Source organism: Tachypleus tridentatus, chromosome 2 (assembly GCF_004210375.1).
Source record: "Tachypleus tridentatus isolate NWPU-2018 chromosome 2, ASM421037v1, whole genome shotgun sequence".
In the NCBI taxonomy this organism is placed as follows: domain Eukaryota; kingdom Metazoa; phylum Arthropoda; class Merostomata; order Xiphosura; family Limulidae; genus Tachypleus; species Tachypleus tridentatus.
The window spans coordinates 100,637,500-100,650,475 of NC_134826.1; positions in this window are offsets into that span (position 1 = coordinate 100,637,500).

Consider the following 12,976-nt stretch of genomic DNA (forward strand, 5'->3'; position numbering starts at 1 on the left):
TTAATTTCTTTTAATTTAATGCCTTGAATACAACTGTTTAAGCAGCATATATTTAGATGCGCTATCGCGGCCCTCCAGTGGCTCAGCGGTATGTCTGCAGACTTACAACGCTAAAAACCGAGTTTCTACACCCGTGGTGGGCAGAGCACAGATAGTCTATTGTGTAGCTTTGTGCTTAATTCAAAACAACAACAGCGCTACCGCGCATTTAGGCGCAAAGGTAAAAAAAAAAAAAAGCTATCTAATCTGTTACTCTGTACTATTAAATATATAAAAAAATAGTTCTTGTCGCTCGCTTAAAATGAATATTTAAATCAGTTTCTGTATTTCAGTTATTTCCCTGACTAAGATCATAATACTGCTGCTGTGTTTAGTAAGGTTTTTATTATATGTTTTTTTTAATTATTGCAACCGCGTTTTTTACTACGGTATTTTGTACTTCAACTTGAATCATAATTCAGTATTACTGGGTAAATTAAAAGCACATATTAACTTCCTGCATGGCTTAATTATTTGCTTGTTACTTTATTTAGGTCCCCGAGCTTGACACATATTTAATTTATTGCCCCCCCCCCAGTTGTATAATGGTAGGTCTGCGGATTATAAAGCTGGGGATCGGATTTCGATACTTTTGGTGGACACACCACAGAGGCCATTGTGTAGTTTTAAGTTTAACCATACAGAAAAAACCTTATTCTTTAAAAAGTGATTTTATGTCACTGCATAGTAATCTCTTTACTACGAGGACATTAAATATCTTTGCTAGGAGACATCTTGTACTTTGTGTGAAGCTAGCCAAGAAGGGCGTCTTTAGTTTATTTGAGGTGCAAAAACATCAACCCAGAATTATTTTTTTTCGGCGTGGACTTGGATCGTCGATAAAATTAAAAAAAACTGTTTTTTTTTATAAGTTTGTAAAATCTTGCATATAAACAATCATTTGTAATAGCTGTTAGTAATAACTGTTATTATAAAATAAATTATTTTATGTTTGTATGCTAACATTTATTTGTGTTAAAAATAAAATTGTGTGTATCAATCTAGTTGGCGAATAACATAAAATTAATACATATTAACGTTCAATTAACTACTAAGATCATATTCAAATTTCCGGTTATTTGAAATAGAAATACGTAACGTAATAAATCGGGGACTCATCCGACATATATTACAATACGTAATTATGTAGTCGGTCATCCCTTCCTAAACCACTTTAGTTCTTTTACTTCTTTTAATAAATACATTTTCTGGATTTTTTTTTCTAAGATGTACAAACATCAGAATTTGTAAATATATTACACACATTTTTTAGTTTTCCGTTTGTAAATTGTTTGTTTTCTTCCAGTATGCTTTGGTTTTAACATTTTCATACAGCTATACTGTTTCTTAAATTTCTTTATTTTTTATTTTTGGCTATCACTGTTGGTTTTATGTAGTTCCTGACGATAAAAAATGTCAAAGATTAGGGTGTTGACTCCGTTTTAGTTGCAGTGAGTCAGTTTAGAGGAGTTATTAAAGATTTTTCACTCGTGCTTCCCCTAAAAATAAATTCTATCACAGTTCTCCATTCCTCTTAGGTAAAGTTTTTTATTTTTCTCCATACAAGGTAATATGCCTTAGGCAAATCGGCTTCTAGAATTGATTGTTGGATTATTTACTTGAATCATTCAGTTTTCACAGTCACTTCTGGGGAGGTCTTCATAAATGTTAATAATATTCTCCAGCTGCACTTCTGCATACTTAGGGTTTACATCTCTTAAGGTGGGTGGTACATAACTGGTGAAAATACAATGTTTTATTATTGTTTGAGACTTGAAGATGTATAGCTAGCAACGCTGCATTCGTCTTGAATGGGTTCACTTCCAGAGGTCTTGTGGCTTGGATCCAGTAAAGTACAGTACCAGTAACAAATGAAGGATGAGCAAATCGTGACTTGTTCTGAGTAAGGTGCATCATTTCCCTCTCGTTGATTTAGTATACAAGTATAGAAGGTATGTTTGGTGTGAATATAGTTGAACAACACGAAGTAGTAATCTTACAAGCCTACCATGGTCTATTGTTGAAAAAGCCCTTTAGTCCTTCATTTGGACTATTTTATGCCTCATATCTGAGCACATTTCAGGACTTTGTGTATTTAATGAAATTTTTTGGATAAGAACAAATCGTGCTTCATAGGATAGGCTCAGTTGTATGTTGGAAGGTAGTAAACCCATGCACTTCTCCTGATGCACTACAGAAGGAACTGCAAGTCTAGTGTGGGAGGTAATTAATTTATCAAGTTTCTGCAGTATTAACCTGGGAAGTGGTAAGGCTGAGCTGTTGCAGTTTCTTACTTGATCAATGTGATAACACATGTTCTTCTTGAGTTTCAATAAATATAAGTTTATAGTATCCCTTTTTGTACTACAAATTATTGCTTGATGGTAGGAGTGTCAATTAACAAGTTCTCTTTCTGATTGAAACTTCTTTCAGTATGCGACGGTCATGGAGACGTTTGAGAAAGTATTATGTGTATTTCCAGAATTGGTTCCCTGATTTATAAAGTACGTATTTCAGTATCTATTTGCAAACCCAAGGCGTTTAACTTGACATCCTCATCCATTTTAAATTGTTTTAATTTAAAAACTCAGAATTGTGGAAATTTTGAGAAGAACAGAGTGTGTTTTTCTGAAGTTTTTTATCTGTGTTTACTAACAACCTTATCGAGTTACTTTCTACAAGTAAGTTTACTAGTTTTATGGTTAAATAATTTATCTGTAACGTAGAACTTTGACACTGTTTGGCAGTGTACAAGCATTCGTATATGTAGAAACGTCCAAAGACTTGATGATGCATTGTTTTCACAACATAATTTTAAACGAAGCTTCCAATAAAATAACAACGCTGAAACAATATAAGAAGTGAAAATCGAGATTATTAACAGCTGCACAACACTAGCAACAGGGCAAACAAATACAATCCTAGCTTTGCATCAATATACAGTTGTGTATCTCACATAACTTGAAATTAACTAAGATATTTATGATAAATTGAGAAAAATCTTAATATTTATAATTACAGTCGTTGAGAACTAAAGTTGTAAAGGCTAAAATGTGTAAGCCAGATGTTTTTCTTTTTTCTTTTCGGAGTTGGCGTGCCACGTTCGAATTCGTTCAGTACCACAGTTTGTAAACTGTATTGAAACTATAAGAGTGACAATCACTCTATTAACGTGAACAGTTGCTGGCAGGATGCTGCTAATTATCTGCCTACTCTCTGATTAGTTATTCAAAATTATAAGTGGCAACAGGTGGTCTTAGTTACTGATTTATTTTTGTTGTTGTTGTTGTTAATTTAACAGTGTAAGACTAGAAGGAAGGCAAATAGTTATCACCACCCACAGCCAACTCTTGGGGTAAAACCAACAAATAGTGGAATTGACCGTAACATTATAACGTCCCCACAGCTGAAAAGGCGAGCATGTTTGGTGTGACGGGGATTCTCACCCGCGACCGTCAGATTACTAGTTGAGCGTTATAACCACCTGGACATGCCGGGGCTTAGTTATTATATATATAGAGTAGCTTTCACATAAATACTAAAATGCGATTGCGAATGCTTATCTTTTTAATTTGACACCACAAAAGTTAAGAAAGTGAAGTTGATTATTTTGTAAACTAATAACTGGACCTAAATTCTATTATTCCTACTAATAGTTAGTTAGTTAGTTATCACCATTAGATTCCATCTAGGAACATAGGGCCGCAATCGCTTGCGGATTCTTCAACAAGTATTTAAGTGAGTAGGTAGTTAGCCCACTGCACCGAGCCATCCCTAATTTAGAAGTGTAAGACTAGAGGGAAGGCAGCTAGTCATCACCACCCACCGCCAACTCTTGGGCTACTCTTTTAAGTATGGTATAATATACTTTATACATGCTGTAAACAGTTAATAAAGTAATGAGGATATGGTTTCTGTTGCAGAGTCATACCCTTACACTGTGGGTTTAAAGGTAAATTTTGTTTAAGGTATTTAAGGACTCCATATAATACATGCTGTTACAATTATTAGTTTATTTTGGATGAGTCTTCGGGTTATTATGTTATGTATGTTAACGTCTCACTATTTAAAATAACCGGAACATTGAATTTGAATTTAGTAGTTAATTAGATATTAATATGTATTAAATTTATTTTATTTGCAAACAAGATTGATTACACACAATGTCCTTTTTTAACAAAAATAATACAATTAGTAATAATGGTTATGGTTATTACTAATACTTATTACAAATGATAGGGTATATACAAGAGTTTGCAAATTTACAAACAATACTGAGTTTTATATACAGTCTAGAACTAAATATTTTATCAATGGCCCATGTCCATAATGAGAAAATTAATTCCGAATTGATAATATTACGCCTTGTCTGAGCTAACAGTCTTTTTCTTTGCTGGCTTCACAACGAGTACAAGCTGATTCCTTTTAGCAAAGGAATTTAATGTTATCGTAGAAATACTAACATACAAATTAATTCACTAAAGTTGAACTGTTTGTAATATTCGAAAACTGTAGCATTCCTGGTCAAGTTATGTAATTTACCGATCACTAGACTTTAATCATAATTATAGCTTCCTAGGTCTATAGCGTATTGACTGTAGCTGTCCAATAATATTCTCTTTTTTCCGTCTCTTGGCTAGTTGCTTTTCATAAGAATCACGCGTGTTTGTAAAAATTTCGACAATATCCTTGCGTGCTTTCGTCAAACAAATATTGTTTATTCTTACACTAAAAAATGTTCTACACATTTCAAAGACAGGCGGGACTTGCTCAATACACAATTAAAAGTATACGTAATAGAAAAAAACCCAACTGTACACAAACAAGCCTAAACACTAAAATAATGAATAATGGCAAATCTGCTACAAGGTGTACAACTATGGGAGGATTTTAATCCTGTTTGTAATTTTTATGGGAAAACATTTTCTTCTGTTAGATGCTTAGGTATCGTTTTGGCTTCTTATTTGACCGCCTTTTTGGATTTGCATTTAATGTAGCATAGGTGGAAGTGTCTTAAAGGTGTTCTTCTATCTTACTTTGGTAACTGATTTTTTTAAACTACAAAACCTTTCTCTTTGTCTAATTTTTTTATGATCAGGTAGTTGTTCGTTTGGATCTCTATCATAGTTGCTTTTTCTGCTGGTGAGATGTTATTTTTTTCTTAATGATTTACATGTGTAGTTAGGATGCTTTTTATCTGGTGAAGTAGGAATGAGATTTTTTTTGTTCCGTATCTGTTGGTGTTTTTGATGATTGATACTTCTGTAAGTCAAATGGATGATTGCTGATTGATAGGTGATTCTAATTATCTTCTTGGTGATTTGTATCTTCTATTGGGTGGTAATAGAGGACAGAACGTTGTCTGGGGTATTATCGAAAATTCATTGTGTTTTCTTCAGTGTTTGGTGTGGAATTTTTTTTAGGTGTTTGTTCTTTCTATAGTTTCATAACGTTCTTTCCAGCAGACACAACATATAGCTTTTTCAAGTGATGTTAAAATCACTACACTGGTGTTGTCTGTACGCTGGACCATTTGCCAGAAGTGGCATATACTTGAGCTGAAGTTTTTTTTACTTATTATTATGACTGTCGTTCAAAACATTTCTGTGTTTTCTTGTAACTGTGCAACAATGATTTTGCATTTAGATGCTAGTAAAATTGATGGCTTACATTTATTACGTGTTTGAGAAGCATTACCTTCCTTTAACGAAATTGAATTGTTAAGCCAGTTTTAGAACTGTAGGTTTTTGTTGTTTTTTATTTTTAATATCTGTTTTTCTATCAATTTCCGGTAATGTTATTTTCTTCGATAATTAGAATCTTTAACACCTCGAATAATGTTTTTAAGGAAACGGTGTTGATTCATCAATGTTTTGGGGTATCTTTGTAATTGAATGAGACGTTAAATTACAAATGGGGTAATGTTATATTTTCAGAGCTGCTATAGAAAGCCTTTTGGTTTTTCTGTCCTGATCAGCTTGTTTGTTTAGAAAAAACTACTATTACGCTTCAGATATATATAAAAACATTAAAAAATATAACTAACATTTTACCTTTGCGGCTTCATCAGGGTTAATATACACAGTTTTTTGATGCAGAGGATATTCATCAATTTATAAAACTATTTATTATGTTCTATTTCTCGAATCTATTATTATGTGGTTCCAAAAATATATAAATTATTGTAATTGTTTCATTATTTTTCTAATATCATAGTATAGATATAATACTAACTCTATTGCTAAATTAACATATTTCACTAGATACAAACATACAGAGAACTACAATGTGTTTTATTATTAGCTGAAAACACAAAGACGAAAATAGAAGGCGCTTAGATGCAATAATAAATGGAAAGGATACAAAGTTTACAATCAGTGTTTAAAACAAATTGCAAGACTGTGTAATACTCCAGAATACGCGAATATTAAACTGAAGGTTATATTGTCAAGCATATTGCTAAGGTATGTTGTATTTTTTAATGAAATTATGACATTATGACAGACTGCAGAAACAGAACATTACAAGTAGTTTTATAATTTTACAAATATTCTAATACCAAACTGTTGTGTATATTAACCAGATGAAGCCAGAAAGGCGAAACATTGATTAAAATTTAAAAAAATATTATATATATCTCGTGTGTAAAGGCATTTTTTTCTAAATTTAATTTTGGGAGTTCCTTCAAATTATAAGTTGAAAATAACTTACATTCCAATCCATTTAATAAAAGAAAATTAATTTATATTTTCTTTTAATCAGCCCGGCATGGCCAGGTGGGCTAAGGCGTTCGACTTGTAACCTGAGGGTTGCAGCTTAGAATCCCTGTTGCACCAAACATGCTCGCCCTTTCAGCCGTGGGGGCGTTATAATATGACGGTAAATCCCACTATTCGTTGGTAAAAGAGTAGCCCAAGAGTTGGCAGTGGGTGGTGATGACTAGCTGTCTTCCCTCTAGTCTTACATTGCTAAATTAGGAACGGCTAGCGCAGATAGCCCTTGAGTAGCTTTGTGCGAAATTCAAAAACAAACAAACAAACTTTTCTTTTAATTTCTACAAACTTATATTACTTCCTACATTGCTATAAATAGATTAAGCCTACATTTACACTTTACACAAAAATTAACTTATATGTACAAATTAGCACAATAATTTCAACTACCTTGTTATATTTTCTCTAGTAACACTTTCTTTTTCAACTGTGTTGACATTTCATGGACGGTGGACTCAGCAGAGTACCCGATGTAGCTTTGCTATAGGAAAATACACATGCACACTTCATGGAACATAGTTTTATAATATACCTTTGTTCTAAAGCTTCTATGGCTAACGTAAGCTGAATATTAAATTACATCATGAAAAACCGCAGCAGCCTCTAGCTAACAAATAAATTACAATATTAGAGATATATATATAGCTGACAATATTGCGAATGCCTTGATAATGAAGTTCATTGAACAACAGTAATAGAACAAATAAAATAAAACACTACACTAAATTGTTCATTCACTACATCTTTTTGGTGGTTTTCTGTTTTAAGGTGAACATTATGCAAATGGATAGAATCTTGTCCCTGGTTGTTATTGGCCATACTACTGTTGTAGGAGATATCCCTAGGTAGATATTTGAGCTAATTTGCTAATGGTTTCAACCTAGATTATCTTCTACAGAAAGTCATTACGGGAATTCTGAGCTCTTTCTCAGGTTGAAGTTACATTGAGAAGTTCTTCTCTGGAGTTACTCACGTGGTCATTCTCTTACTGGCATACTTTCACAGACAAGTATGATGAATTATTCTTGGTTTAAACTGTATATCCTACTGACACTTTCTTAACTTTGTAATTTTTCACATTTTGCAATAAAATTTATTCAGCTATATCATGTCATTTTGAAGAAATCCAAATTTACCAGCCTTCTCACCACAGTTACCTTTTGTTAAATAACCGGTTTTATTTAAGTCTTTCCTAGATGAAATTATGTATACCTTTATTCTTTACATTTATGAGTGTTTCGAAAATTAATTTCACGGAACATGCCAAATAATTTAGATACACTTTGCCACAACCATTAGATGAAGAATTTTTCTAATAATTCCTGGAATGAGTGTTTCACTTCTTAACATTGCAAACCACGCTCCCTTTTTCTACTGAAAGTTCCACTTCTAGTGAAGTAACTCCTATATTGAATTTATTCATGTCTTGTGGCATCTTCATTCCATTCTATTTAACTTATTGTCTATCTAATACTTTAATTCCTTTTATGCTAATGTCAATGTGTGTTTATGTTTCAGTATTATTCATTGTGACATCTGACCATTCAATAACTTAAAGAGAATATCTTTAGTTGTTTATGCAAAACCTTAATGAATTCCAGCTCAATACAAAAACTGAAAATCCTTCTCTAAAGATGTAGACCTAATTTATCATATCCTAGTCTTTCAAAGTGTCTGTAAATTAAGTATACACCAAGGAATTCAATGGCTCACGTGGAACATCTGGTGATATAACTGTGCTATCCTTTTGCAAATTCATCTAAGGTCTTTTCTTTCTTTCATGCCTTGTTCTGAAATTTTGCACTAAATATTTATTTCTGTTTTTACACTCCAAACATATTCAACTACTGAAGCATTTTGGGCTACTCTTTTACCAACGAATAGTGGGATTGACCGTCACATTATAACGCCCCCACGGCTGGGAGCGCGAGCCTGTTTGGCGGGCGCGAACCCGCGACCCTCGGATTACGAGTCGCACGCCTTATGCGCTTGGCCATGCCAGGCCAAAATTAATTTTGGACAAATGATATTTTGAAAATATATTAAAAATGTTTATTTCTGTGAATCTCAGTTTCGGAGTCGGATTCTTTACTTCAAGTGTAAACATCTCGAGTTAGTGCTTGTGCGCTCCACTGGCCACTGCATCGCTCAATTAATGTAAATAAAGTATGGACTGGCAGAACTAGTCGAAATTCCAAAGGTTAGCTTGTTCAACTGGCCTGCTTATCTTGCGCTACCAATGCTGGATAGGTTTTACAACTCTCACATATAAGGTTACATAATATAATCACTGTCGGTGTTTCGTGATGACGAGGAACCCACTTGAAATAAAAATGTATCTCAAGACGGCTGGTATGGGTATTAAAAAGTTTAATAAAATAAAGTAGAGAACAACGTTTTGATCCACTGTCATTACGTTCACCTGTAAACAGGAAAAACTAACTAAATAGCATTTTTCAACCTCAAGATCATTAGAACCGATATACAATTCAAAATAGAAATCCACAGTAAAATCACCATACTGGACTTACATACCGTGGGACTCAAAACCAAAAACTCAACATATTAAGAAACTAAATAAACACAGCCACGAAACTATGCTCACCCGATAAAATTAACAATGAAATCAATAAAATAAAACAACGCTTCATCAACGTAAACAAATTTCTTTCAAAAACCAATAAAAAAAATTATATACGCACACACCTAGATCAACAACAACAAACAATAATAAATCCAAAGATACAACAAACTACTCATACTGCTGCATACCATGCATTCCCGACACCAGCGGAAAATAACCAACATTTGGAAAAACTTATAACAAAACAGAACATTCCAGTAAACGCCAAATTTATTTAAAAAACCAGGAACAAAACTAAAGACCACACTATGTAAAAACTACACTAACAAACACAACACCAACATAATTTATGAAATAGAATGCAACAACTGCCACGACTTCTATATTGGAGAAACAAGCAGAAAAATGGAAACCAGATTTAAAGAACAAAAAAAACAACCTTCACACGTTATGAGCACTACAAATAAAATAAACGCAACATGCTCATAGAAAACACCCAGATGTCAAGTAGAGAAAGAAACGTAAACAAACATAAACTCAAAGAAGCCCTACTTGTACAACAATTCAAACCGAAATTAAACCAGTATAATGAACACCTTTATACGTATACTAATTAATAACCTAACATATACTACAATGCCCCTACAATCCTGTATCCGTTTACACTCTCGTTCTCAAGTTATTTGCCCAGTAACAGTCAATTGCAAATTCTTTTTGTTAACCTCGATATGACCTGAGAAAGCCGAAACGTTGTTCTCTACTTTATTTTAATAAAAGTTTTAATACCCATACCAGCCGTTTTGAGATATAATGCTGGTCCTTCTAAATTGGAAGCAGGGAAGGCTTGTTATTTACTATTTCACCTTTTAAATCTTAAAATTATCTCCAATTGATCCTGATATGACTCCCACAGTACCTTTTCATTCTAGTACACTGATTTTCTAGTGACTGATAATGAACTGAACAGCTAGATTCTGGAACTGGATTTAAAATGCCATGGCTTGATTAGTTCAAGAATATTTTTCACTAACGCCTGGTACAGCAGTAATAGTAATAAGAGTAAATGAAATACGTTATTCTGAAATTGTACTAGATGAAATTTTTAGTTGAAACTCATGAACTAATGCAACAATGGTATGGGTTACTTAATTTTTGCATTTAATTATTTATTTTCCAGGTATTTTATTCAATCACTAATGTTTGTTTTCATTTCAACAATTTTATAATTATAGCTTCCTTGATGCACTTTTTAAATTTAGTCATTACAGTCTATCTGTTCTTCTTTTATATCCTTCTGAATTTCTTCAGACTTGTTATTCTAATATATTAATACGTTTTTCAATTAGAATTCTGATTTTAATTCTTATTTGAATAATTTTGTGGAATCTCGAGTTATGGAGGAGATATATTCCTGAAAAACACCATGTAATTTTAAACCATGTTACTCAAGGCAAGAAACACAAAAGGATAGGTACAGAGGACCAATATTTTATATCCTTATTTGATAATAATATTCTAATTAATTATATATTATTTATATTTTTAAAATCATATTTGATAGGTTTAATTATTTTTACAAGTTTAACTTGCTGTTGCCTTGATTATGAAAGTGTATAACCAAGATGGCATCATTTTCATGTGCAAAGCATCAGTGAAACAATTCTCATAGTCTAATAATGACGTTCCATGAGCACCATTTGATGTTTCAGTATAAATAATAAAAGACAAAGAATTGGAGAAAAAATAAAAGATAAACCATAAGTAAAAAAAAAAGAGAGATGAAATTATGCATATTAACTTAATGGTTATGGAATAAGTTTATATGATTATGGTTATCCGTGTATTGCCACGAGAGTTTACTTTGTTACATTCGAAATTTAATTGAGCAATATTGCTATCAATATTTACAAATGAAATTTTCATTAAAATTTATATTATAGTTCAAAATTTATATTATTTAGGCTTTAATTTGGTTATTTAAAGAGAAGCACTGAAAGAATCCTCAAACTTAAGTTGTTACTTATAAAGTTTTAATATTTAAACTTTCTACTTTGAGAATAGCTGGATTACATTAAATCTTCCTCATACAGAGAAAACCTAGATTAATTGTTTCGACTACACGTATCTCTTTCAAGTTCATTAAGAAATAAAAATAAATTTCTTGGAATTTTGACAAATGCCAAGTTCAAACTCTACTCACACTTGCGATTTCTCAGTCACTTATACTTAGTTGAACCAGATGTTTGTAACCAATTGAAAGACCACATTTCAAAATTCGAACGAAGAGTTTCATTCAGAACTTGTCAAATGTTCTAACTATTGTTGCTGTTTGTATCCTTGCTAACACTTTAGCATTATGTCTTATCTATAAACAAGTTAGATAGACAAACAACTAAAATTTAATTTGGTTTTAGTTTCATATTTTACGTAACTGTGTGTTAGTTATGTTTTAAAATGCATATTAAAAGGTTTATAATTTTTTTATGTAAACTAAATTGCCTCCGTTTATCAGACTTAGTGTCACTGCCAAGTAAACCCCAAGAATGGTCTTTGACGTGTGTCATGTTATGTGATAATGTTAAAGAATGAGAAAGAAAAATAAAACATAAAAAATGAGCTTGTTATGAAAAAGTAAAAATTTATAATTAAGAATATAAACTAAAATGTTCAATATTATCTGATGAAAGAATAAGAGGTGGGTACATTTTTTCCTATTTTGATTTTAAACATTGTACTGTAGTTGACAATACTACTTTAAATATTCAGATTTTGGCAACGGATAACTAGAAAACAAAAATAACAATTTTTAACTCAAATATTTAAATAAATACCTACTAAAATAAAAAAAATAATTGATTAAAACAAGTTCACTATTTGAGTACAAACTACTTGTAATCTTTAACCAAACTTTAAGTTAAAAGAAGTGAACTGCGAGATTTTTCTAAACAACAACAAGAATTAGAAAAAGAAAAAATCTTTGGCAGAGAATAGAGGAATAAAATCTAAAAAAAATAAGGGAGAAGCAAATGAGAAAAAGGAAAAAAACTGGAAATATATGTAGAGAGAATGGGAGCATAAATTGTGAAAGAAGAAAGTGTAGAGAGGAAATACCTAATAAAATAAAAATACTTAATTAAAACAATTTCATTCTTTATGTACAAAAACTTGTGATCTTTAATCAAATTTTACGCATTTTTATCAAGATACGTCACTAAAGCTCAGATTTGTTGTAAATATTGTTAGACTGTGCATCATTATCCATACGAGCTATGCCCAATAAAACTACTCTTTATATTGAGTTAAAGATGCTGCAAGAGACTTCTACAGAGATCTAAAAGGTACGAATATATTTATATTTTTTATATTTAACATTTCATTGCACTGTATTTTGATGATAATGGGTACAGAAAATTGAAAATGAAATATGTACATTTACCTTAAAACTTTGAAATCTATATATGATGCTCTACAGACAATGCAAATAAAATGTGATAACTGTAATATAGCAAATAATGTTTTTTTACTCTACATAAAAATCACCTTTCAGGTGAACTATTCATAAATCGATAACAAATAATTA